This window comes from Astyanax mexicanus, chromosome 11 (assembly GCF_023375975.1).
Source record: "Astyanax mexicanus isolate ESR-SI-001 chromosome 11, AstMex3_surface, whole genome shotgun sequence".
In the NCBI taxonomy this organism is placed as follows: domain Eukaryota; kingdom Metazoa; phylum Chordata; class Actinopteri; order Characiformes; family Acestrorhamphidae; genus Astyanax; species Astyanax mexicanus.
In genome coordinates, this window is record NC_064418.1 from 48,157,124 (window position 1) to 48,183,433 (window position 26,310).

The 26,310-nt window shown below is 37.4% G+C and overlaps 1 protein-coding gene across 1 annotated transcript in view; it reads right to left on the minus strand.

Annotated features, from left to right (window-relative positions):
- The window catches only part of thsd7ba (thrombospondin, type I, domain containing 7Ba), a 391,489-nt gene that overhangs the window by 310,274 nt on the left and 54,905 nt on the right, over positions 1–26,310 (minus strand). Inside the window, exon 2 of the mRNA XM_049484694.1 lies at positions 12,515–12,632. The gene's annotated coding sequence lies outside the window, so the exon portion shown is untranslated. The remainder of the gene's footprint in view (positions 1–12,514; positions 12,633–26,310) is intronic.

Sequence of the window (26,310 nt, forward strand, 5' to 3'; positions counted from 1 at the left end):
ACTCAGGTGTGTTCAGGTAAATTTCTGGAGATTTGCTTGTTTATCTTGGCCACAAAAAACACAGGAGCTCCACTGACTGAATACAACCTAGACAGATCTAGCTATCTTGGCAGTCCGAGAAGAAGCATCCCTCACTACCTGTATAAAACTCCTGAAGACTGAGCTCTTCAAAGAGCTCTTACTCTCCTAACACCCCTAACTAACTACCTTCTACTACCAGATCAGGAGAATCACTCGCTATCTTTAATAAACTCCTGAAGACAGAGCTCTTCAAAGAGCACTTACTCTCCTAACACCTCTAACAAATAAAATACTTCTTACCACATTTCCTTCCTCCACTCCTTTTTTTTCTCCTGTATCCCACTTTGTCCCTTTGGCTTCCTTAGGCACTCTCAAAATGTCCTCTATTGATAAGTGTATGTCATTGTTGTTATATAAGTTAAGGTGAGTCCCCAACACATACTGTATAACCCCCACTTGTTCTGCACACATGCATAAAACGCAATGCAGTAGTGCACAAAACCCAACTGTTACTAAAACAATACACAGAAATCTTCCAGGTAGCTGCACCATTACAATAGCAATCCGTCTAAAAAAAATCGGAGTGTTTCTGGCTCTTAAATGGAACGGGAAGTGATGCACTGATTGGTTTATTTCACATTACACCCAAAATTAACCACACCCATAATAAATGTAGAGAATTTGTACATGTGCAAGGTGTACTTTTCCCAATGTTATGATAGCAAAGACACACGGACATGCTCTAAATCAAGCTGCACAGCTCGCTTTTAGATTACTAAAAAAGAGCCCTACTGTATACAGTATCTTTTCCAGGGACACCCATGCATTTTTCAAAAAGAGAAGGCTAAACGACATGCTGCACATATTAATATACATTTTATTATCTTATATAATGATTATTATGATTATTATTACATACCTTCCTGGTTTTATATGACTGTAGTTGTGTTTGTGTTTGAGACACTATTTAATAAATCTGCCTCGTTTCCGCAGTTTTTTCATGGCTATAAATAAGGGAACATGCTGTTTTTTTAGAGCGCAGGATCAATATCCATCTTTTCATTTGATTTATCGCGTTCACCTTCCCTCTAAAAGCTGGAATCTTCCGGCGGAGAGGTGAAGGACAGTGTTTACAGAGCAGTGCTGAGTCTGGCCTGAATAAATCTGTTTTTCTTGTTCCTGTCTGTGTCTGACTTTCAGACGGGGTGTAGAACACGCTGTTGTTGTTTCTGAGCTCCAGGCGGAGATGATCTCAGGATGGGACAGGCTTCTGTCTGTTATCTCCTCGCTTTAAATCCACACTCGCAACAAAAGAGCAGAGTTCTGACCTGCAGTAATCCACGAAGCTTTATAACAGACGAGCTGCCAGACGCTTCACTGCTGCACTGATACGCGTGATGTCTCTACTGTAAAAGGTTTGGTAACACTTTCTATAAATCAGGTATCTATAAAGCATTATAAATGCATTCAAAAAGCTTCATAAACCACTCATAATGCTTTATAACACTTGACATAAGCCTTTCTAACTATACATAAATGTTTAATAATAATCTCAAACACAAAACCCCACAGTATAACACCACAGTATAAAGCTTTACATCACAAAGCGATATAATGCATTATAATATATGTGTAGTTGCTGTTCTGAACATGATTGGTGAGACCTGTTTCATAAAGCTTAATAGATGTTGAGTTCATTCACATAATGCTTTATCAAGGTCCACAGCCACAGCGATGCCTTCCCTCTAAGTGCTATATGTTATAATAAAAATTCTTCTGTAATGTTAAATAACTCATCACTTTTTTTATCTAAAGGCTGTGAAAAGCGCTTAAAAGTGTTCATTTGATATTATGTGCATTTACAGAACAATTTTTATATCTATTTATTTTAATTTTTATATTTTTTATTTATTTTATTTTTATTTATTTATTTATTTATTTATTTATTTATGTAGTTAGTTTTGTATTACTATTCTTATGTTTTTATTTTGATTCCAATGTTCTTAGTTCATTATTATTCATTATATCATTTATTATCATTCTTATCATTTTGCTTTATCATTATCTTTTTCTTAATTTTATATTTTATATATATTATTTTTACTTTTGTGTCTTTATAGAATTTCCTATTTTTCTCTTTTTACATACCTTTTTTATTTTCTGTAGCCATCCACCACCCAAATAATAATAATAATAATAATAATAATAATAATAATAATAATAATAATAATAATAATAATAATAATAATAATAATAATAACAATATAATAACAAGAAGAAGCTTTTTAAAGCTGTAATATTTCTCTATTTTATGTATAGGGAATATTATCATAATACTGAGACTTTGGAAACTATCTATTATATATATATATATATATATATATATATTCAACTTCAAACTAAGCAGAAATTATCTTAATCACTGGAAATATAGGCAAGGCAAGTTTATTTATATAGCACTTTTCATACACAACAGTCATTCAAAGTGCTTTACAAATTAGAAAATACAAATAGGAGTCAAATTAAAAAACATGTAAAAGAATAACAGTAAAAATGGAAATTAAAAACTAAAATAAGAATAAAGCATGATAGATTCAAACATGATTTTATGTATATATTTTATTTTTTTATGACAAGATTTGTGGCAGGGTAGACAATTTTAGGGAAAAGTTGGTATTTGATGGAAATGTGGTTGACTTCCACTTGGCTTCTTTTCTTTTATGTGGTTTAAATTGTGGTACAGACTTGAAACTTAAGTCCTCAGGCGCTCGCATCACATCCGACGAGTGCTAACACCCCGGTTGCTGTGTATAATAAGACTATCAACCAAAGATCCTTGTGTAAACGCCCCGGATGCTGAGTATAATATGGGTATTATTGTTGCTGTCATTGTCGTTATTCTTGTTATTATTGTTGTTGTACTTCTGCCTGCCTTCCTGTCTGATATGTGGTTTAATTTGCGGTACAGACTTGAAACTTAAGTCCTCAGGCGTTCGCCGCCACATCTGAAAGCCAGCCGCCCTCAGCAGCCTCCTTAACATGCAGTGAATCACCAACCTGCTCAAACATCTCACACAGCTACTGGGACGGAAAATCGCATAATCAAGCGTTAGATCTGATCTGTGCAGAAGAAAACTTTCAAAAGGTCTGAAAATATTCATATCTGAAGAAGAAATATCCTCCTGGCTCTGAGAGAGAGAGTGGTATAAACTCTGTCCTACACTTTGAAATGTGAGTGCATACTGTAAATATACTTCTGTAGTTCCACTTTATGTCCAGGCTATAGGTGAGGAAAGTATCTCCATTTATTACTCTGTATGTAGAAGTATATTGTAGATACTAGGATTTTAAATGGTTCTGTAGAAGTTATCAAATATCAACTCCCAGCTTTTTACTCTTTCAGAACTTCACTCCTTTGTTAATTTGGTTTCACTCTGGATGAATGAGCTACAGAGCTGCTGAGCTCTGAGTTTCCTCTTCTGAAGTCCCCAATGCTCCACCAGCCGCTCGCGTTCAGTAAAACTGAGCTGGATTCTCTTTTCGAGGCTGTACGTGTGACGTAAGTATGTGAAGACGCGTGACGTGGCCAGAAGAACGCCTGATACCATTAAATACAATATTTTATCCCTTTTTCTCCACTCAGAAATGCTTCTGCTTTTAGTTTAGAAGCAAAATAATACGCTCTTCCCTTTCAAAGAGTGAAACGCTTGAGCTATCGATACTTCTACTTATACCGGAGTAATGCATGAAAATAATGTGCTTTTTAAACCTTTGCTAAAAACCTTTTAATACTAATTGTGCTGAATTAGTGCTGTAGTTGTAGATCTCATGCATCACATGCTGTGAACCTCAGGAGGAAGGAATCTGTCGGTGTTTAAAAAAGTCACCTCACGATTCCCTCATGCACTGTCAGAGCCGTTAACACCATCGCCTGTGCCGCCACTATTCTCAGATCATGTGCAGATAGACCTGAGCCGTGTGGTGTCACTCTGCAGCGTGGCGAGGTGCTATACGAGGGAGAAGAAAGGACTGTATAGCGGCTGCATTTTGTCGAGGCTTTGTGTTGTCGGGATCTCATTAAAGCCGTTACTACGTGGGTGTAAATATAGCCGTCCTTGTGCAAACCTCTCTGTGATGTTCCTCCTCGCGAGCGTTATCATTTCAACTACAAAACAGCTCCTCGTTCTCCACTTTCCAGAAACCGCCGAGCGGCGGAGCGACAGAGCCCTGTTTACCAGCCAGCCTGCAGGCCTGCAGCCAGCGTCGCTTTTTTCTCATTGGCTAATTGAGCCGAGAACAAAAGCACACACTTTAAGACGCTACCAAAAGTGTTTTCAACTGAAAAGCATGTGTTAGCTTTGCCCGGCGCTAATTAACAGCTTCTTATTTAACGATGTAGTGTGCGGCAAAAGTGTTAGGCACTTCTAACTCTCATCATCGTCGTCATCATCATAAGAAACATACTGAAACCTTCTTGTTGAGAAAGATGTACCACTATATACAAGCCTGGAGCAACGCCACAGGAGAATCACCTCTACATTTAGCTCCAGTGGTGCGACATCTGGGTTTTCAGGACGTGCATTACCATGCGTTCACACCAGTAGGTGACAGGGCGTCAAACGCCCAATCATTTTCCATGAAAGGATGTGATTTCTAGCACCAAACAACAGAGCAACATGCTATAGATTATTTTATTTTTTTTATCTTTATGCACATAAATTATGACAAACTGGAACGACATTCTAAACCTGAAACTGGCCTGAAAAAACACCCCAGTTGCTGAGTATTATATGGGTATTGTCCAGAGATTCTTGTGCAAAAACACCCCGGATACTGAGTATAATATGAGTATCAACCAGAGATTCTTGTGCAAAAACACTAGTTGCTGAATATAATATAGGTTTCCACCAAAAACACTTATGCAAATGCCCTGGTTGCAGACTATAATATTGGTATCAACCAAAGACTGTGGTGCAAATGCACTGGTTAATGAGTATAGTACCAAAGACAATTGTGCAAAAACTCTAGTTGCTGTGTATAATATAGGTATCAACCAGAGATTCTTGAGAAAAAACAGTAGTTGCTGAGTATAATATGGGTTTTAACCAATGACTCTTGTGTAAATGCCCTGGTTGCCAAGGATAACATATGTATCGAATAAAGAATCTTGTGCAAATACCTCTGTAGCTGAGTATAATATGGGTATCAACCAAAGACCTTTGTACAAACGCCCCGTTTGCTGAGTATACTATAGAAATCTGACCGAGCTAAATATACTAACATTCTGATTGCTAAGTACAATATGGGTATCGACCAAAGACTCTTGTGCAACAACCCCGATAGCTGAGTATAATATGAGTATCAACCAGAGATTCTTGTGCAAAAACACTAGTTGCTGAATATAATATAGGTTTCCACCAAAAACACTCATGCAAACGCTCTGATTGCGGACTATAATATTGGTATCAACCAAAGACTGTGGTGCAAATGCACTGGTAAATGAGTATAGTACCAAAGACAATTGTGCACAAACACTAGTTTCTGTGTATAATATGGGTATCGACCAGAGACTCTTGTATGAATGCCCCGGTTGCTGAGTATAATGTGGGTATTGAATAAAGAATCTTGTGCAAAAACACCAATTGCCGAGTACATTATAGGTTTAACCAAAGATTCTTGTGCAAACGTCATGATAGTTGAGTATAATATGAGCATCAACCAGAGATTCTTGAGAAAAAACAGTAGTTGCTCAGTAAAATATGGGTTTTAGCCAATGACTCTTGTGTAAATGCCTTGGTTGCCAAGGATAATATGGGTATCAAATTAAGAATCTTGTGCAAATATCTCTGTAGCTGAGTATAATATGGGTATCAACCAAAGACCTTTGTACAAAAGCCCCGGTTGCTGAGTATACTATAGGAATTTGACTGAGCTAGATATACTAACATTCTAATTGCTAAGTACAATATGGGTATCGACCAAAGACTCTTGTGCAAAAACCCCAGTTGCTGAGTATAATATGGGTTTCCACCAAAAACACTTATGCAAACGCCCTGGTTGCAGAGTATAATATTGGTATCAACCAAAGACTGTGGTGCGAATGCACTGGTAAATGAGTATAGTACCAAAGACAATTGTGCACAAACACTAGTTGCTATGTATAATATGGATATCGACCAGAGACTCTTGTGTGAATGCCCCGGTTGCTGAGTATAATATGGGTATTGAATAAAGAATCTCGTGCAAAAACACCAATTGCCGAGTACATTATAGGTTTAACCAAAGATTCTTGTGCAAGTGTCATGGTAGTTGAGTATAATATGAGCATCAACCAGAGATTCTTGAGAAAAAAAAAAACAGTAATATGGGTTTTAGCCAATGACTCTTGTGTAAATGCCCTGGTTGCAAAGGATAATATGGGTATCGAATAAAGAATCTCTGAATAAAGAATACCTCTGTAGCTGAGTATAATATAGGTATCAACCAAAGACCTTTGTACAAAAGCCCCGGTTGCTGAGTATAATATAGAAATCTGATTGCTAAGTACAATATGGTTGTCAACTAGAGACTCTTGAGCAAAAAACCCTGTTGCTGAGTATAATATGGGTATCGACAAGAGACTCTTGTATACACACCATGGTAGCTGAGTATAATATGCGTATCAACCAAAGATTCTTGCGCCCTGGTTGCTGAGTATAATACCAGAGACTCTTGTGCACAAACACTAGTTGAATATAATATGGGTATCAACCAGAGACTAATGTGTAAACACCCCGGTTGCCGAGTATAATACAGAAATTGGCCTGGGTTACATATGCTAACATTCCGGTTGCTAAGTATCGACCGGAGACTCTTGTGCAAAAAAATAGCAGTTGCCGAGTATAATATGGGGATTAACCAAAGACTCTTGTGCAAACGCCACGGTTGCTGAGTACAATACAGGAATCTGCCCAAGCTAGATATACTAACATTCTGGTTGCTAATTATAATATTGGTATTGATCAAAGACTCTTGTGCAAAAACACCAATTGCTGAATATAATATAGGTTTTAACCAAAGATTCTTGTGCAAACGCCCTGTATACAGAGTATAATATGTGTACCAACCAGAGATTCTTGTGCAAAAAACACCAATTACCAAGTACAATATAGGTTTAACCAAAGATTCTTGTGCAAACGTCATTGTAGTTGAGTATAATATGGATATCGACCAAAGACTCTTGTGCAAACACCTTGGTTGCTGAGTATAATATGAGCATCAACCAGGGACTCTTGTGCAAAAGCCCCAATATATATGTTTTTAATGCAGTATATGTTTTTTTTGTGCTGCCTGAGGGCCTGAAGATCACCAACATCCAGTACTGAATATAGAACTTGTCCCTTACACACAGGGATTTCTTAAAATTCTCTGTGATTCTTTCGATGATATTATGGGCTGTAGATGGTGGGATATCCGAAGTCATTTCCAACATTTTTGTTTCTGAGAAACTTTGTCTCTCTATAATGCTCTTGGTCTTATAGGAGATGTTATTATATTAGTACCACTTACTTTACTAACAGTTTGTTGTCCTGTCTCAACTTGTTTGAAAGTTTTTTTTTTTTTCCTAAAATGGTAAAATGACTCACTTCCAGCATCTAATATGTGTTCTATGTTCTATTGGGAATGTTATAGGAGTCTATGAGATTTACAAATCATTGCAATCTGTATTTAATTGCATTTATTTCCATTTTACACTCTGTCCCAACTTTTCTGAAATTGTGATGGTCCGTATGGGATGCATTGGACATGTCTGCTGATATTATGTACGCTACATAATGGTGTGTCAGTATCTTATGGGCTGAACTGAACATACGACTCACAGCAGTGTGATCTCTGTCTCTGTAAGGAGTGAATATTTAACGTTAGTGTGTTTAATGATGTACTTAAGATTATAGAGCGGGGGAGCGAGGACGGAAGATAAAAGCAGAGGAGACAGAAGGGGGCGGATTAGACGCAGGTGTGAAATGGAACAGCCAGCGTGTGAAATTCCTCTTTGAGGGGAAAGTCCTCAGTGCAGCGCTCGTCCTCAGCACAGGCTCGACAGGCCATGTCTTATCAAATATGCATAAAAGGATGCTTTTGAACTGTAGCACAGCCTCTCCGACTCTGCAGCTCCACGCCGTCCTCACAACCAGCTCCTCATTCTAACGGCTTTCCTGTTCCAACACACCTGATCCAGCCCAGCTAACACACACTGAATACACCGCCAACATATAAAATACATCCCATAATACACATCCATCACCATCAACATCCGGACTGAAGCACAACATCTGCGAAACGTCTCCCATCAAAAGCACACGCAAACCTCACAGAGCCGAGTGACGGAGCTCTGAAAACTGACAGAGTAAACAAAACAGAGAGAGAGAGAGAGAGAGAGAGAGAGACTGAAATAGAGATAGATAGTGAGGGAGAGAAATACTGAGATAGAGAGAGAGATACTGAGAGAGAGACAAACTGAAATATAGAGAGAGACATTGAGAGAGACATACTGAGACAGAGAGAGAGATACTGAAAGAGAGATAGTAAGATAGAGGGAGATATTGAGAGATATAGTGAGAGAGAGAAATACTGAGATAGCAAGCGATACTGAGAGAGAGATATTGAGATAGAGACAGACTGAGATAGAGAGATATTGAGAGAGAGACAGACTGAGATAGAGAGAGATACTGAGAGAGAGACAGACTGAGATAGAGTGAGATACTGAGAGAGAGAGACTGAGATAGAGTGAGATACTGAGAGAGAGATAGAGAGAGATACTAAGATAGAGAGAGATATTGAGAGAGAGACAAACTGAAATATAGAGAGAGACATTGAGAGAGACATACTGAGACAGAGAGAGAGATACTGAAAGAGAGATAGTAAGATAGAGGGAGATATTGAGAGAGATAGTGAGAGAGAGAAATACTGAGATAGCGAGCGATACTGAGAGAGAGATATTGAGATAGAGACAGACTGAGATAGAGAGAGATATTGAGAGAGACAGACTGCAATAGAGAGAGACATTGAGAGAGACAGACTGAGATAGAGAGAGATATTGAGAGAGAGACAGACTGAGATAGAGAGATACTGAGAGAGAGACAGACTGAGATAGAGTGAGATACTGAGAGAGAGACAGACTGAGATAGAGTGAGATACTGAGAGAGAGATAGAGAGAGATACTGAGATAGAGTGAGATACTGAGAGAGAGACAGACTGAGATAGAGTGAGATACTGAGAGAGAGATAGAGAGAGATACTGAGATAGAGAGAGATATTGAGAGAGATATACTGAGATAGAGAGAGATATTGAGAGAGAGACATACTGAGATAGAGAGAGATATTGAGAGAGAGACATACTGAGATAGAGAGAGATATTGAGAGAGAGACATACTGAGATAGAGTGAGATACTGAGAGAGAGACAGACTGAGATAGAGTGAGATACTGAGAGAGAGATAGAGAGAGATACTGAGATAGAGAGAGATATTGAGAGAGAGACATACTGAGATAGAGAGAGATATTGAGAGAGAGACATACTGAGATAGAGAGAGATATTGAGAGAGAGACATACTGAGATAGAGAGAGATATTGAGAGAGAGACATACTGAGATAGAGAGAGATATTGAGAGAGAGACATACTGAGATAGAGAGAGATATTGAGAGAGAGACATACTGAGATAGAGAGAGATATTGAGAGAGAGACATACTGAAATATTTCCCTTCGACCTCCTTTAAGCCCTATCTAAAAATGGGTTATCTTAATTCCTATTACTTTTGTACTTCATTATTGTAAGTCGCTTTGGTCAAAAGTTTCTGCCAAATGTAATGTAATGTAAGGAAAAAGAGAGAGATACTGAGAGAGACAGACTGAGATAGAGAGAGATACTAAGAAAAAAAAAGAAAAGATGTGAAGAGAAGAGAGGGGAAGATGAGAAAAACCAAAGGATATATGAAGAGATAACGCAGAATAAAAGAGATAAAGACAAGAGAAGAGAACACCAGATAAGAGAATAAAAGGAGTGAAGAGAAGGAAGAGAGAAACAGAGAGATACTGAGAGAGATAATGAGAGAATGTGTGTGTGTGAGAGCGAGAGAGACATAGCGATACTGTGAGAGAAAGACAATAAAAGAGAGAGTGAGAGAAACAAAGAGAGTTAGAGAAAGAGAGAGAGAGAGGTACTGAGGGGGGTATCCTAGCAAAGAGTACAGAACAGGAAGATAAAACAAGATATGAAAGATAAAAGAAGAGTTCTGGAAAACAAATGATAAAAGAACATCAAAGGACAGAAGTTGAGAGGAGAGAATTAAATGGATGTATGATAATAAATGAAGAAAAATGAAAATGTAGCCAGGTGGTGAATTGAGAATACACCTTTAAAATGTGTGTCTGTAACTTTAAGAAACACAATCAGAAGTGTTGTCACCCTGAGAGAGGAAAGGGAGGAGCTAAGAGCATGGTAGAGAAGGAGGCTCAAGCTGCAGTGTATGGTGGTGCTCCATTTTAGGATCCATCCAGAGCCATCCTAATGAAATAAGAGATAAAAATCAGGAAATACTGAACGATATAAGGTTTAGTTGGTCTATAACAGTAGTAGATGCCTATATTGCCTTTCTAAACATGTATTTTGGATGAATCACAACCAGATGCGGGCAGATGGCATTGTTTCTGTGGGGTAGTGTGCTCCTCGTGTTCAAGCCTTCTATTTTTCTGGGTTACAGAAGCTGTTTATCCAAGTTCTCTTGATGAAATGCTCAAGTCTTGTTGAGTAAAGCTGAGAAAATCGAGGTGAGCTTAAAAACAAATATTAAAAGAGCTCTGTTAATGGTATTAATGTGGTATTAATGTTATTTATCTATTTTCTGTAATTAGTGCCCCTACCAAATACTGTACTGTGTTCTAAGTTGGGGTTTTACAGTGTATTCATTTTATTTTTATTGTTTTATATCTCAACAAAATCAGAATAAAATACCCGGAAAAAAATTATTTTGTCATTTGGTGTGCGTCCTTTTCCCCGGTGACAAAAAGAACACAAAAGAAGAAAGGCAGAAATTGGTGAGGATCAAAGTGGATGAAACAATGGAAAATAATAGAAAAGGATGAGAAGAACAGATAGGGAGAGACGAGAAGAAACAAGAAAAGAACAGAGGAGATATGAAGAGATAAGGGAGAATAAAAGAGAAGAGAACACAAGATGAGAAAATAAAAGAACAGATAAGAGAAACAGAGAAGAGAAGAGAAGAACAGAGTTATGCAATAAAAGTCAAGCAACAAGAGAAAACGATAAAGGAGAAGAGGAGAGAAAAACAGATAAGCAGAGAAATATATGTAAAGAAGATATGACAAGAGAAGAGAAGAAGGTTATCCAATAGAAGTCAAGTGACAAGAGAAAAAGATAAAGGAGAAGAGGGAAGAAGAACAGTTGAGAAGAGAAGAGAAGAGAAGAGAAAGTTATGTAATAGAAGGCATGTGAAAAGAGGGAAGGATAAAGGAGAAGAGGGGGAAAAGAACAGATGAACTGAGGAATAGAGAAGAGAAGAGAAGAGAAAGTCATTCAATAGATGTCTAGTGACAAGAGAAAAAGATAAAAAAGAAGAGGAGAGAAGAACAGATGAGCAGAGGAATTGATAAAAAAGAGATAAGAAGAGATAAGAAAAGAGAAGAGAAGAGAAGAAAAAGTTATGCTGTAGAAGTTAAGCGACAAGTGAAAAAGATAAAGGTGAAGATGAACAATTGAGCATATATAAGAAAGGAGAAGAGAAAAGAAGAGAAGCGACAAGAAGAGAAGAGAAGAGAAAATGGGACAAGGTTATGCAACATAATTCATGTGCCACAGCAAAACATAGAGGAGAAAATTAGAGAAGAGAAAAAGAGGAATAAAGAAAAGAAGAGAAGTGAAAAGAAGGGAAGAAGAGAGGAGGAGTTGAGGAGTGATAAAGAGTGGAGTGCAGGGAGGAGGAGGAGTGTAGGGGACGGGGCAGAGTAATGCAATAGGAGTCTGGTAGAGCGGCGGGTTCAATCAGTCACCGGCTGATTGGGCCTTTTTTCAGATTGAAGTCTGGAGGTGAGATGAAAAAATAACACAGTAATTTGTTTCTGAAGCTCGGCGGCCGCTGAAGTCTCGAGCACTCGGAGCGGCAATATCTCCAACACCCCCCCCCCCGCCCCTACATACCCCCACCCCCAAAAACACAGCAAATAGAGAAACAAGACATCCTCCTGGTGATTACTTTATTCGTCCCGGCCTCTTTTCTCTTTCTTAGGTTCATATTTTTATAGCCTGACATTTTTCCCGGCTCAGAGATTAACATTAGCCAGCCTTTGCTTTGATGTGTCAGAACTAATCTACTTTACTGAATGCCTTCACCACTAACATCTCCTCTCGCTCGCGGCTCAGGACCCGAACGTATACGCCATGCTGTCAAACACCCAACCACGGCAGAACAAAACCGCACAATGCTGCAAACGACAGCTTACCTGCTTACAGACGCCTGATTCCTGTACGCTGCTGTAGACGGATCCTGAGCGGCATCTGTAGCGCCGGTGGATCAGCCGGCCGGTTCTGCTACAGTCAGGATTCAGAGGCGGCCGGGTTCTGAAAAATCAGAGCAAAAAGTACAAATTAGAATGAAAATCACTGTCATTTTTTAGTCACTGTGTTTGTAAGATAAAATGCAAAAGCATTCCTACCTCTTCAAATGTTTCACATTTTATCGCCTATGAAACACAAATTTAATTGTGTTTTATTAAAATTTCAGGGGATAAATCAACACAAAATAGCACATAATTACTGTAAAAGTCATGTGGAACCAAAATGTTACATGTTTTTTCAATCAAATAAAAATAGAAAAAAGTAGTAAAGCCGCCTTTTACTGCAATTACAGCTGCTAAAGTCTTTTGTGGTTCTTCTCTACCAGCTTTGTGAATCTAGAGACTTTTTTCTAAGATTGTTGCTCCAGTCATTCTAACACATGAATATATTTTTTGATCTAAACCATTCTGCTGTACGTTTAGGGTCATCGTCTTGTCGGAAGGCGAATCTTCTTCCCAGTCTCAACAGCGTCTTCTACAGCGGCCACCAAGAAGGTTTTCTTCCAGGACTCCATCCATCTCTACAGCACAATACTGCCACCACCATAGTGGAATACCTTTGCACGTCACACTTTTTTATTTTAAAATGAAAAAAAAAAAAAAAAAAAAAAACGTATAATTTTCATTCCACTTCTTAGTTATGTGCTATTTTGTGTTGATTTATTACTTATATTTAAATTATATATATATACAGTATATATATATATATATATATATATATATATATATATATATATATATATATATATATATATACTTTTAAATTTCAATAAAACACATTTAGGTTTGTGGTTGTAAGGTAACAAAATGTAATAAAATGGGTATGAATACTTTTGCAAGCAACTCTAATCAAATAATGGATAAACAAAATGGAATATAGAATTCAGTTTTTAAGCCAAAATCAATACAAATATCAAATATTAGGACATAATTTTCTAAAACAAGGATTAATTTTTATTCTGTGATGGCTACTTATTTCTTTTTTTTTGTTTGTTTGTCCAAGGAGACACTGAAGAAAAATAGTAATAAACAAATCATTACCCATAAAAAAATAATACATACTAATAGTAATCCAAATTTGCCACCTGTCACCACTGGCGAGTTTATAGTATTATTAATAGTATGACTTCCATATAAATATGTGTGGTCACTATTGCAACCATTGCAGTCGCAGTTCTTGAGACATTCCTTCAGAATCAGAGCAGCTTCTACAGCTTTCCTTCAGAAACTACAGCCAGACCATCTCCCCGTTCATCTCTTCATCCGCCAGTCGCCTCAGGCACAACCACGGCTCTATCTGTTCACAAATCAATTACCTCAGGCTGGAGCAGGAGACGCTTGCATCAGTTAAAGCTGGAACTTCTGAAGCTGCCCAGAACTACAACCCAGACCAGCCCAGAACTCCAGTCCAGCCCAGAGAACCACTGCAAAGACCAGGGAACCACTGCAAAGACCAGAGAACCACTGCAAAGACCAGAGAACCACTGCAAAGACCAGAGAACCACTGCAAAGCCCAGAGAACCACTGCAAAGACCAGAGAACCACTGCAAAGCCCAGAGAACCACTGCAAAGACCAGAGAACCACTGCAAAGCCCAGAGAACCACTGCAAAGACCAGGGAACCACTGCAAAGACAAGGGAACCACTGCAAAGACCAGAGAACCACTGCAAAGACCAAGGAACCACTGCAAAGACCAGAGAACCACTGCAAAGACCAGAGAACCACTGCAAAGACCAGGGAACCACTGCAAAGACCAGAGAACCACTGCAAAGACCAGAGAACCACTGCAAAGACCAGAGAACCACTGCAAAGACCAGAGAACCACTGCAAAGACCAGGGAACCACTGCAAAGCCCAGCTAGTGAGGGATTGTAGGGTTGGTAGGACATATCACAGCTTCAACTCTTCTATAAAGGCTTTCCACAAGGTTTAGGAACATTTGTAAGGTCAGACACTGATGATGGAAGGTCTGTTTGAGGTCAGGACTCTCTGCACACCAGTCAAGTTATTCCTCCACACCTAACTCTCAAATGCTCTTCCACACTGAAAAAAATATTTATGATGAGTAAAATTTACTTTAAAAAAGTTTCGCAACTTTCTGCATTTGCTTTTTTTAAGTTCATTTAATTTCCGATAAATTTAAGTAACTTCAACTCAGTTTCAAGTCTTAAATGTTACATAGAGTAAATAAGTGAACTGAACTTCAGTCAATCCTTTCTTTTAGTAAACTTTACTTCATTTATTTTTGCAATATTACATAAATCACAATTACTCAAATAATTTATGATACTGAACATAATATATTATAATTCCTGAAATTTAAATATTTTTAGTTAAAACACACATATTACACTGTCTCAACACATGGATGGCATGTAATACATTCTTTTCAGTATACTTCTTAAAAAAGCGAATGCAGGAAGTTGCGAAAGCTTTTTTTAAGTAAATTTGACTCATCGTAAAAATTTTTTTTTTTTTTTCAGTGATTGTCATGCATGAAATTATCCAAAATCTCATGGTGTACTGAAGCATTAAGAGTTCCTTTCATTGGAGCTAAGGGGCCAAACAACCCAATACAATAATTATAATTATCCCCTCTCTACCAAACTTTACACTTGGTGCAATGAAGTCAAACAAGTAGCGTTATCCTGGTGGAATATTTACAGGGTTTTTCGAAAGTTTGCAAACTTTCGAATTTAGCACTTTCTATACAGCAGAAAAAAACAACCCTGTAGCAATGAGGAAATTTCATGACTGGACTTCTTGTTGCACAGGTGCTGCATCCTCACAGAATCACAGAATCACAGCGCCGGAGTTCAATAATTCTTTCACTAATGTTTGTAGAAGCAGTCTGCATGACTAAGTGCTTGAGTTTATACATTTGTGGCCATAGAATAAATGATTGAAACATCGGAATTCCATTATTTGGATGGGTGAGTGAATACTTTCTGTAATATAGTGTACTTCCCACACTGAAAAAAGCAAAACTTAAAATTGTTCCCTTTAATGTGATTTTTAAATCAGCTAAACAAACAATATTGAATTGCAAACTATAGAAAATGTATTACCTTAACTAACATTATTAGGTTTCTTCTTAAAAGTTGGCCTAACTAAATAATCGTTGTTGGCAAAATTTTCAGATAGATAGATAGATAGATAGATAGATAGATAGATAGATAGATAGATAGATAGATAGATAGATAGATAGATAGATAGATAGATAGATAGATAGATAGATAGATAGATAGATAGATAGATAGATAGATAGATAGATAGATAGATAGATAGATAGATAGATAGATAGATAGTACACAAAGTTAACAAAAAAAAAGACATACAACGATACATATAAATACAATAAAATAAAAAATAAAATTAAAAGTATAAAAGTACAGTCTTTGAATTGCAGTTCAAACCTAGTTGAGGCCAAGCCAACTATACTCTGCACTACTGCACATGCTCAGCTTGACTCTTCACTTAAGCATAGTCTACTGATCAACTCTGCTGGGGTTTTCACCTGATGTTGGTCATGCTATTTGCATAATGGGTTTGTCCTTATATATCTCACTCACAATCAGCGTGTAGTCTCAGGCACAGTTCTCCACAGGCTGCTGCTGTTTCTCTTGGGGTTTATATATATATATATATATATATATATATATATATATATATACTGTATGTATGTGTTATATAATAGTTACTAACTGCCTGGTCTCAGTGTTGCAGGCTATACGAGCAAGTTGCTATATTTTGTGTAGTCTAGCGTGACTATGCACTGCCCACTTTTAGTTGATCACATTTAACACATCACATTTGGCGATGTAATGTAAAAGGTATGGTAGATGCAACTTATTTTTTTTAGTTGATCCATAAGGATAGACAGCAGGGCTTAAATTAAGGACAGTTAAAAGAATAAAGTGACTTTTTTATGTTGGTAATACAAGTTGCCATAAAATTTTCCTTGCGTTTTTTTTTACAACATTTTCATTTGTATAGAGCAAACAAGGAACTTCCCAGAAGTAATGATTGGTTAGTAATGGGAACTTTTTTGAATTTTTCTCAAGGTTATTTAGTCTACATCTGCCACTATGCTGCTTACATCACCCACATCTCAATCCACCACTGCAGAGAATCCGCCAGGTCATTATTAAGGGGCTTTGTTCTATTGTAGCTCACACTGGGCATTAGGAGACATGGTGACCTTAGGTTCACATCCCTACAGCTGCTCTAGAGCCTCTCATTGTATTGGTATGCTCTTTCTTTCTGAGATAATAAAAGCTATAAAAGCCTTAAAGCCTTAAAGTACTCAACTTCGCTCGCTAGAATGGACGTCTTGGTACTTTCGGACACACGGCGCATTAAACTGACCTTCGTTTCATGGTCAGATTTAAATATTACTTGGTGAAAGAAGTGCAAATTTATTGGCACAAAGCTAAAAAAAAAAGTGTATTGAAATGCAGCATCAGGATGTGAATAGAAATCCTACAAAGAAGCCGTGACAGCATGGAGCATCGTAAGGAGCGAGTGGGCAGAAATAAGTAGGCAAGCGCTCCATTATACCATAGATTCATTTTTATTAACCTTACAGATGAGCCAAGGCTCCTAATCAGCCCAAATCTTATGATATGAGTGGAATTACAGCTAATATGATACTGTACACTCACTGGCCACTAATAAAAATTGCTAATACCGGGTTGGACCGAGATGGGTTTTGCCTTCAGAACTTGGTTGTTGGTGCCAGACGGGCTTATCTGAGTAATTTAAAAACTCTGTAAACCCTAGAGATGGTTTTGGTTGAAAATCCCAGTAGATCAGCAGTTTTTAAAATACTCAGATCAGCCCGTCTGGCACCAACAACCAACCGTGCCACGTTGAAAATCACTTAAATCACCTTTCTTCCCCAATTCTGATGCTCGGTTTAAAAACTGCAGCAGATCGTCTTGGCCACGTCTACATTTCTGTGATTGGCTGATTCCACATTGGTGTTAGTGAGTAGTTGGAGAGGTGTACCTAATAAAGTGGCCGGTGAGCATATATCATATACAGTATTTCCTGAAGATAAGTTTTTTTTAACTTTGGTTTTTTATATGATTATGATCTTATGAAATCTTACCTCCCTGTTACACTCAGACCATTACTGCCATATTTTTTCCCCTGCTTAAGTTCAGTCTTTGCTCATGCTGTTAAACTAATGCACTGCAGAAGTGTTCCACTCGGCTGGATACGATCCAGAATCCCACTGTGAATAAAACTCCCTGGAGCAGATAAACATGAACCTATTGGCTGTAGAGGAGAATAAAGCTCCAGTATTGAGCTGTGAAGCAGTGGAGGAACTGTGTTCTCTGGAATGATGGAGCTCCATCCAATACCTTTGGGGAGTTGAGGATATGGTGGGAGGGTGATCAACATATGATATAAATTCCTGACCTTACTAAACTCTCTCTTGTGCACTTTTGTGATTGAATGCAATCAAATCCTCACAGCAATGCTGTCTCCATAGTCTACCCTGGACAATAGAGACCTCCAGAGTACCTCCAACAAAAGCAGGATACATTGGTCCATAACACAATCCCTAGGGAGTTGTAAACATGATGCTACACTGTATATGTGACTGGAACTCTTTAAAATTATGATAAACAGCCAATTATATATACAGTTGTGGTCAAAAGTTTACATACACTTGTAAAAAAACATAATGTTATGGCTGTCTTGAGTTTTCAATAAGTTCTACAACTCTTATTTTTCTGTGATAGAGTGATCGGAACACATACATGTTTGTCACAAAAAACAGTCATAAAATTTGGTTCTTTCATAAATTTATTATGGGTCTGCTGAAAATGTCCCCAAATCTGCTGGGTCAAAAATATACATACAGCAACAAAATTTGTCAATTTTGGTGATGTAGCGAGTTGTGTCAATCAAATTAGCTTCATGTCATGGCCTCTTCACTTCTTGTAAGTGATTCTGATTGACTACAGCTGTTGACTTCTCATGAGCCCATTTAAATAGGGCTCATTTGACCCAGTGATTAGACTCAGCTACAAAAGCTACAATGGGAAAGTCAAAGGAACTCAGTGTGGATCTGAAAAAGCGAATTATTGACTTGAACAAGTCAGGGAAGTCACTTGGAGCCATTTCAAAGCAGCTACAGGTCCCAAGAGCAACTGTGCAGACAATTATACGCAAGTATAAAGTGCATGGAACAGTTGTGTCACTGCCACGATCAGGAAGAAAACGCAAGCTATCACATGCTGCCGAGAGGAGATTGGTCAGGATGGTCAAGAGTCAACCAAGAATCACCAAGAAGCAGGTCTGCAAGGATTTGGAAGCTGATGGAACACAGGTGTCAGTCTCCACAGTCAAGCGTGTTTTACATCGCCATGGACTGAGAGGCTGCCGTGCAAGAAAGAAGCCCTTGCTCCAGAAAAGGCACCTTAAGACTCGGCTGAAGTTTGCTGCTGATCACATGGACAAAGATAAAACCTTCTGGAGGAAAGTTCTCTGGTCAGACGAAACAAAAATTGAGCTGTTTGGCCACAACACCCAGCAATATGTTTGGAGGAGAAAAGGTGAGGCCTTTAATCCCAGGAACACCATGCCTACTGTCAAGCATGGTGGTGGTAGTATTATGCTCTGGGGATGTTTTGCTGCCAGTGGAACTGGTTCTTTGCAGAAAGTAAATGGGATAATGAAGAAGGAGGATTACCTCCAAATTCTGCAGGAAAACTTAAAACCATCAGCCCGAAGGTTGGGTCTTGGGTGCAGTTGGGTGTTCCAACAAGACAATGACCCAAAACACACATCAAAAGTGGTAAAGGAATGGCTAAACCAGGCTAGAATTAAGGTTTTAGAATGGCCGTCCCAAACCCCATTGAGAACATGTGGACAGTGCTAAAGAAACGGGTTCATGCAAGAAAACCATCACATTTAGCTGAACTGCACCAATTCTGTCAAGAAGAGTGGTCAAACATTCGACCTGAAGCTTGCCAGGAGCTTGTGGATGGCTACCAAAAGCGCCTAGTTGCCGTGAAAATGGCCAAGGGACATGTAACCAAATACTAATGTTGCTGTATGTATATTTTTGACCCAGCAGATTTGGTGACATTTTCAGCAGACCCATAATAAATTTATGAAAGAACCAAATTTTATGACTGTTTTTTGTGACAAACATGTATGTGTTCCGATCACTCTATCACAGAAAAATAAGAGTTGTAGAACTTATTGAAAACTCAAGACAGCCATAACATTATGTTTTTTTACAAGTGTATGTAAACTTTTGACCACAACTGTATATATAACATCTGTATTGAGCTTTAATTTACTCAATTAAATTTTTTATCTGATTATACAGCTCTGGAGTTTCTTTGATTTTACCAAAAATGAAAACCTCTGGAATATAATCAAGAGGAAGATGGATGATCACAAGCCATCAAACCACCAAACTGAACTGCATGAATTTTTACACCAGGAGTAAAGCAGCATAAAGTTATCCAAAAGCAGTGTGTAAGACTGGTGGAGGAGAACAAGATGCCAATATGCATAAAAAATGTAATTTTTTACATTTAAAAGAAAAAGATGTTTTCAGGTACATTTCTGGTGTGTTTTTATTTTGGTGGCGGAAAACACAGGTGCGCCACTGAGTGAATAAAACCCTGACAACAGTCAACAGTCAGAGTCCATTCTTATAGGTGCACCCGGATGCACTGAGACACTGATTTATTTCATTTGCACTGATTTATTTCACTGGTTTATTTCACTTTAAGCCCAAAACACACCCATGATTAATTAAGAGAACTAGTGCATGCCTTGTGTGTGTTTGAGCAAGGCAAGGTATATTTTACGCACCCTCTCGATACCAAAGACTACACACCAACAGATTGTAAATCCAGCTGCATGATGCGCAACGGCGTCGTGCCTATAGATCCCTGAAATAGGGCCCAATCTAATCATTTTCTGATTAAAATAAACTATTTTACTATGTTTATCTCTGAGTTTTTAGTCTGGATGTTTGAGCGTTGTGTTGCAGTTTGTTTAAAGTTGTGATCTCTGGTCTCTGGCTGATTCTGAAGTTGCATGAAAGGAAATTATTCATGTTGTGGGGAGCAGTAGAGGAAAGATGAGTGTGTGTTGGATAAGTGTGTCGGGTGATGGACGGTCTTTTGCATCAGGTCTGTTTAGAACGGTGATTTATTCAGATGATTTATTGCAGTTTTTGCTGAACTAACTAAGATTATATTAGATATCTGTGTTTTACGGTTAAAAAGAGCATTTGATTCAATTTAATGTAAAGCTCGTTAAAATAACCTGTATAGCACAGTGATGCTGTAAAGAATAAATAGCACTGAATGTCTGAACGCTCCATTTCAGATTTGGGTTTTATCTGTTCACTAAAATGAAAATCAGAGAGCTATGGGTATCTATAGGTAAAATCAAGCAACTGTGGAGCTGAGAGATGGAAACTTAATCAAAGCAATTAGAGCACAAATATTGTCAATATCCAGAACAACTATTTGGAATGACCTGAAGAAGAAAGTCGTCACTGGTGTACTAAGTAACAGAGGTGAAACAGTTAGGGCAAGTAAAGCAGCAGTTGATGACAGAAACATTATGAGTTCTGTAAAGAAAAACCCTAAAACAACTGTTAGTACTTTTTGCATACAAAAGATAAGCAAATGAATATTAAGCCTTATTTACTTTAGGCTATTTTAAGTTTGTTTGTTTGTATTTTAATACATTAGTTCACAAGAAAAATGGGTGGACTAAGACAGAAGGTTCTATCTTCTGATCTGTGTATCAGATTCTGATATAAAAAACCTGTAAATAAAAGCTGAAAATCCAATACTTTTGTCCACATTTTTTATGAATTATTAAAGTTTTTAATCATTTTAGCCACATTTCTCAGCCCCTATTAGCAATACTCTCCAGTATAACACCCTTCAGAATGGACTGTAGCCACTGTAGACCTAAACGTACTGCTCTGAATATGGTAACTGACAGCTTTAGAAATTAAACCATCAAACCAGCGTCCCAGACTGAACCCGAAACCATCAGAGGAACCACGGCAGCACGAAGCGCCATAAAACCCAGCAGGCAATGTGCAGGAACTGTCAGCGCTCCATTATGGGGTTTGGACTGTATATTGTGCTTCATGCTTTTTCAGGATGAGTGTTGTTTGTCTGCTGGTGACGGTGAAGGTGAGCGGCTAATTACAGGCTGCAGATCCGCCACACTTCCTATGTATTTTACAGAAGGCAAAAAAACAGTGATTTGTGTTCATTATCAGAAATTACAGAGTAAAATTACAGGATTCTGTCCATTAAGCTACAGTAGCCTTTTTCTGAAAGCAGCTCACAGTAGAAATGTGACAAAACATCACAAAGCCCTGCTGAAAAATCCAACCAGATTCTGCCGCTGCTGACTGCTTTCAGATGGTCTAAGCTGTTTTTTAGTTTTAATTTGGTTAAAGGAGTTTTAGAAAATAGTTTTATACTCTATACTGGTAAACCAGTGAATGATTTAGATTTTAGCTTTTAGTTTATTGCGTTTAACAGACTAACTGGCCTTAAAAGCATAACCTTGAATTTAAGCAAACTGTTAATAGTGGTTGAATAATGGGTAAAGCTACTTAAACAGCACACCAATAAACCACGTGAGCACATCGTCTCCTCTGATTGGTCAGAGCTGTCTGGCATGAGAGCAAGGAAGTAAATATAATGAGAATATTGGTAACACTTTCTATGAATGTCATCTTTATTAGACACTATAAGCACATTCATAACATGTTATAATGCATTCATAAGGCATTATAAACATGGCTATAAATATTTATACAAATACATAACCCATTATAGCCATGTTTATTAAGCATTATGACCTGTGATCATAATACATTATAAGCTCTGCTTATAATATATATATGTTAAAATAGTATATCTCTATCATTAATAATCTAGTCCTACAATGAAAGTCTGGCACTTCACTTAGAGCGCACTAAGACCTGTTATAATACATTATAATTGACTATAACTAATATTATGTTCAAGACAGAGTGGTTAAAAATATATTTATAGGATTATTGAGGGTGTGTTTATGAGTTGGAAGCTTTTTTAGTCAAGATAAAGTCTGCAAGCTGGGACTGAGTTCCTTGGTATTGATGCAAAACATGTTATAAACACAGCAATTATCGCATTATAATCACAGTTTATGATGCATAATAAACATGGCTATGATGAATTATACATTTTTATAAATATGTATAGCTATGTTTATAATGCCTTATGAATGCTTTATAACCTGTTATGAGTATGTTTATAGAGTCTTATAGAGATGACATTCATAGAAAGTGTTACCAGAATATTCTGTGTTCCAGCGCGTATATCTGTGAAGTGTGAAGCTGCTTTAACACAGAACACTTTTAAACACAGTGTTTTTAATGGGACGTGCAGAGCAGATGTGAGCAGTGAACCCTGCACAGACTGTGCTCAGTGTAAACAGCACGGAGCAGCAGCAAACCAGCATTTGTTCACAGCAGTATATTATCTGGCTAATATATCAGATTAAACTGTGACTTATCTGCAGTTTCGCTCAATTAAAAACAAGGGTATTTGATAGCTAGGTTGGATCAAAACCAGATCTTTTTCTCACCACAAGGGAACCGTTTCATAAAAAAACAAATCTGCACTTTGTTTGGGAGCGGGACAAATTACGGTGTGTAAAACTTGGTCGAAAAGGGTCAGCTGAAACGACAAGGGCAATACTTCCCAAAAGACTGGACAAACCGACCATTATATATATATATATATATATATATATATATATATATATATATATATGGGACAACAGCTGAAAGGAATCAAAACTCAAGAGATGCTGATCTACCAATCTGGTGCTGATTGTCTGGATGAGACACATGACGGAGAAGTGCATTCTGGGAATTGAAGTTTGTGAAGGTGGAAAAATCTGAAATTGGTTGATTAATGACCAATAAATAACTTGAAATTGTCGATTTTACACACACACACACACACACACACACACGTATAAATAAATAAATAAATACATCTACAGCATTTTATTTGTTATATTTTGGGTAAAATTATATGTTTTTTGTGATGTTCCAGTACACACAAAGAAAATATACAACAATATAACAAAACATTTTCTCCAAAATTACTCTAAATCATTTATCATTATTTTCATTAACGTTTATTTAAACCTGACATGTTACATGTTTCCTCCTGTGAAGTGTCTGTATTTTTGATACAATATTTTTATTTTTATTATTTTATTTTATTATTTTTTTTTTTATCTTTTCTAAAAAAGACTTTTTTTATTGTTTATCCACTGAGGAAGGATAAGGACATACGCAAACATGAGACTCACAACAGAAAAGGAAGAAATAAAAAAATGAAGTAGAAAAAAAAAAAAAAAAATATATATATATATATATATATATATATATATATATATATATATATATAGGGAGATGATAGGAATGAGTTAAAATAAATAGAAAAAAAGGAAATCAAACCGAAATGGATGAGAAAAAAAATAAAAAATAAAAAAAAAAACTTAAATGCTGGTAGAGAGTGATTTAGTAATTAATGGGAAAGAAGGAAAAAAGTAAAAATAATTAATACAGTATTAATACAGTACTGTAAGCAGTAATACAGTAATACAGTAAGCTGAATCTCAGCAGTCTCTCTGTCTCTCTCTCTCTCTCTCTCTCTCTCTCTCTCTCTCTCTCTCTCTCTGCAAACTGGGATTCATCTAACATCCAACAGGTGCCAAACACACCACAGCTCCGGCACAGTTTACATCCCTTTACCTGCAGGAAGCCGAGGCGAGCCCTGTTACGCTGACTGCCAGCGCAGAGTCATGATCCATAGCCGTGTAATTCCACACCAGTCACTCCCAGCTCATTAGACCCATCCCTCCAGCTGGAGCTCTGCAGTAAACAATGGGAAATCACAGCGCCGCTGCAAGGCTTGGGTTCAGTGCTGGAAACTCTGCTCCGCTCGAGCCGCTGATTCAGTTTTGATGCGTAGCGGCTCATGTTCTCGCCTGACCTCAGTTACTGGTTAACTTACAGCTTTAATGGTGTGAGGAAGAGGAGGAGGAGGTTACTCCAGCCCTGCCATCACACCACACCACAGCACACTGCTACTGTCTGAATATATATATATATACAGTACAGGCCAAAAGTTTGGACACACCTTCTCTTTTTCAGTGCGTTTTCTTTATTTTCATGACTATTTACATTGTAGATTCTCACTGAAGCATCAAAACTATGAATGAACACATGTGGAGTTTTATGTACTTAATAAAAAATGAGCTGAACCTCCACAGTCACCGGACCTGAACCCAATCCAGATCCAGGTTTGGGGTGAGCTGGAGCACAGAGTGAAGAAGACAAAGAGCCAACAAGTGCTAATAAACACCTCTGGGAACTCCTTCCTTCAAGACTGTTGGAAAACTTTTCATTTCAGAAGAGGGAAAAAGAGGAGAAGGTGGAAGAAGAAGAGGATAAAGAAAAAAGAAGAAGAGGAAAAGGGAAAAAGAGAAGGTGAAAGAAGAAGAGGATGAGGTAGAAGAAAAAGAACAAGATTTGACAGAGGAACAAAAGAAGAGGAGGAAGAAGAAAAAAAAGAAGAGGAGGAGTTGGAAGAAGAAGAGGAAAAGGGAAAAAGAGGATAAGGGAGAAGAAAAGGATGAAGAAGAAAAAGAACAATATTTGACAGATGAAAAACAGAAGAGGTGGAAGAAAAGAAAAAAAGAAGAAAAGAAAGAAGAAAAAGAAGAAGAGAGGAAAAAATGGAAGAAGAAAAAGAAGAAGAAAAATAATAATAATAATAATAATAATAAGAATAAGAAGAAGAAGAAGAAGAAGAAGAGAGGAAAAATTGAAGAAGAAGAGAGACAAAAAATGGAAGAAGAAGAAGAAGAAAAAGAAGAAGAAGTAGAAGAAGAAGAAGAAGAGAGGAAAAAAATGGAAGAAGAAGAAGAAGAAGAAAAGAGGGAAAAGTAGTAGTGGAAGAAGAAGAAGAAGAAGAAGAAGAAGAAGAAGAAGAAGAAGCAGAAGAAGAAGAGAGGAAAAAATGGAAGAAGAAGAAGAAGAGAGAGGAAAAATGGAAGAAGAAGAAGAAGAAGAAGAAGAAGAAGAAGAAGAAGAAGAAGAAGAAGAAGAAGAAGAAGAAAAGAGGGAAAAGTAGTAGTGGAAGAAGAACATTTATTTAGAGCAGAAAATGAGAAATAGCTGAAATAAAAAAAAAGATGCAGAGCTTTCAGACCTCAAATAATACAAAGAAAACAAATAAGTTCATATTCATATAGTAGTTTTGAGAGTTCAGAAATAATCAATATTTGGTGGAATAACCCTGGTTTATAATCACAGGTTTTTTTTTCATGCATCTTGGCATCATGTTCTCCTCCACCAGTCTTACACACTGCTTTTGGAAAACTAACTTTATGCTGCTTTACTCCTGGTGCAAAAAATTCAAGCAGTTCAGCTTGGTGGTTTGATGGCTTGTGATTTTTTCCAGAGCTGTAGGTACATCAAACTATCAAAATGTGGGAAGTACAAATGGAGGGCATGACAGAAAAAAAAAAAATGCGACTAATCGACTAATCGTGCAAATAATCAGCAGATTAGTTGACTAATAACATAGTTATTGGTTGCAGCCC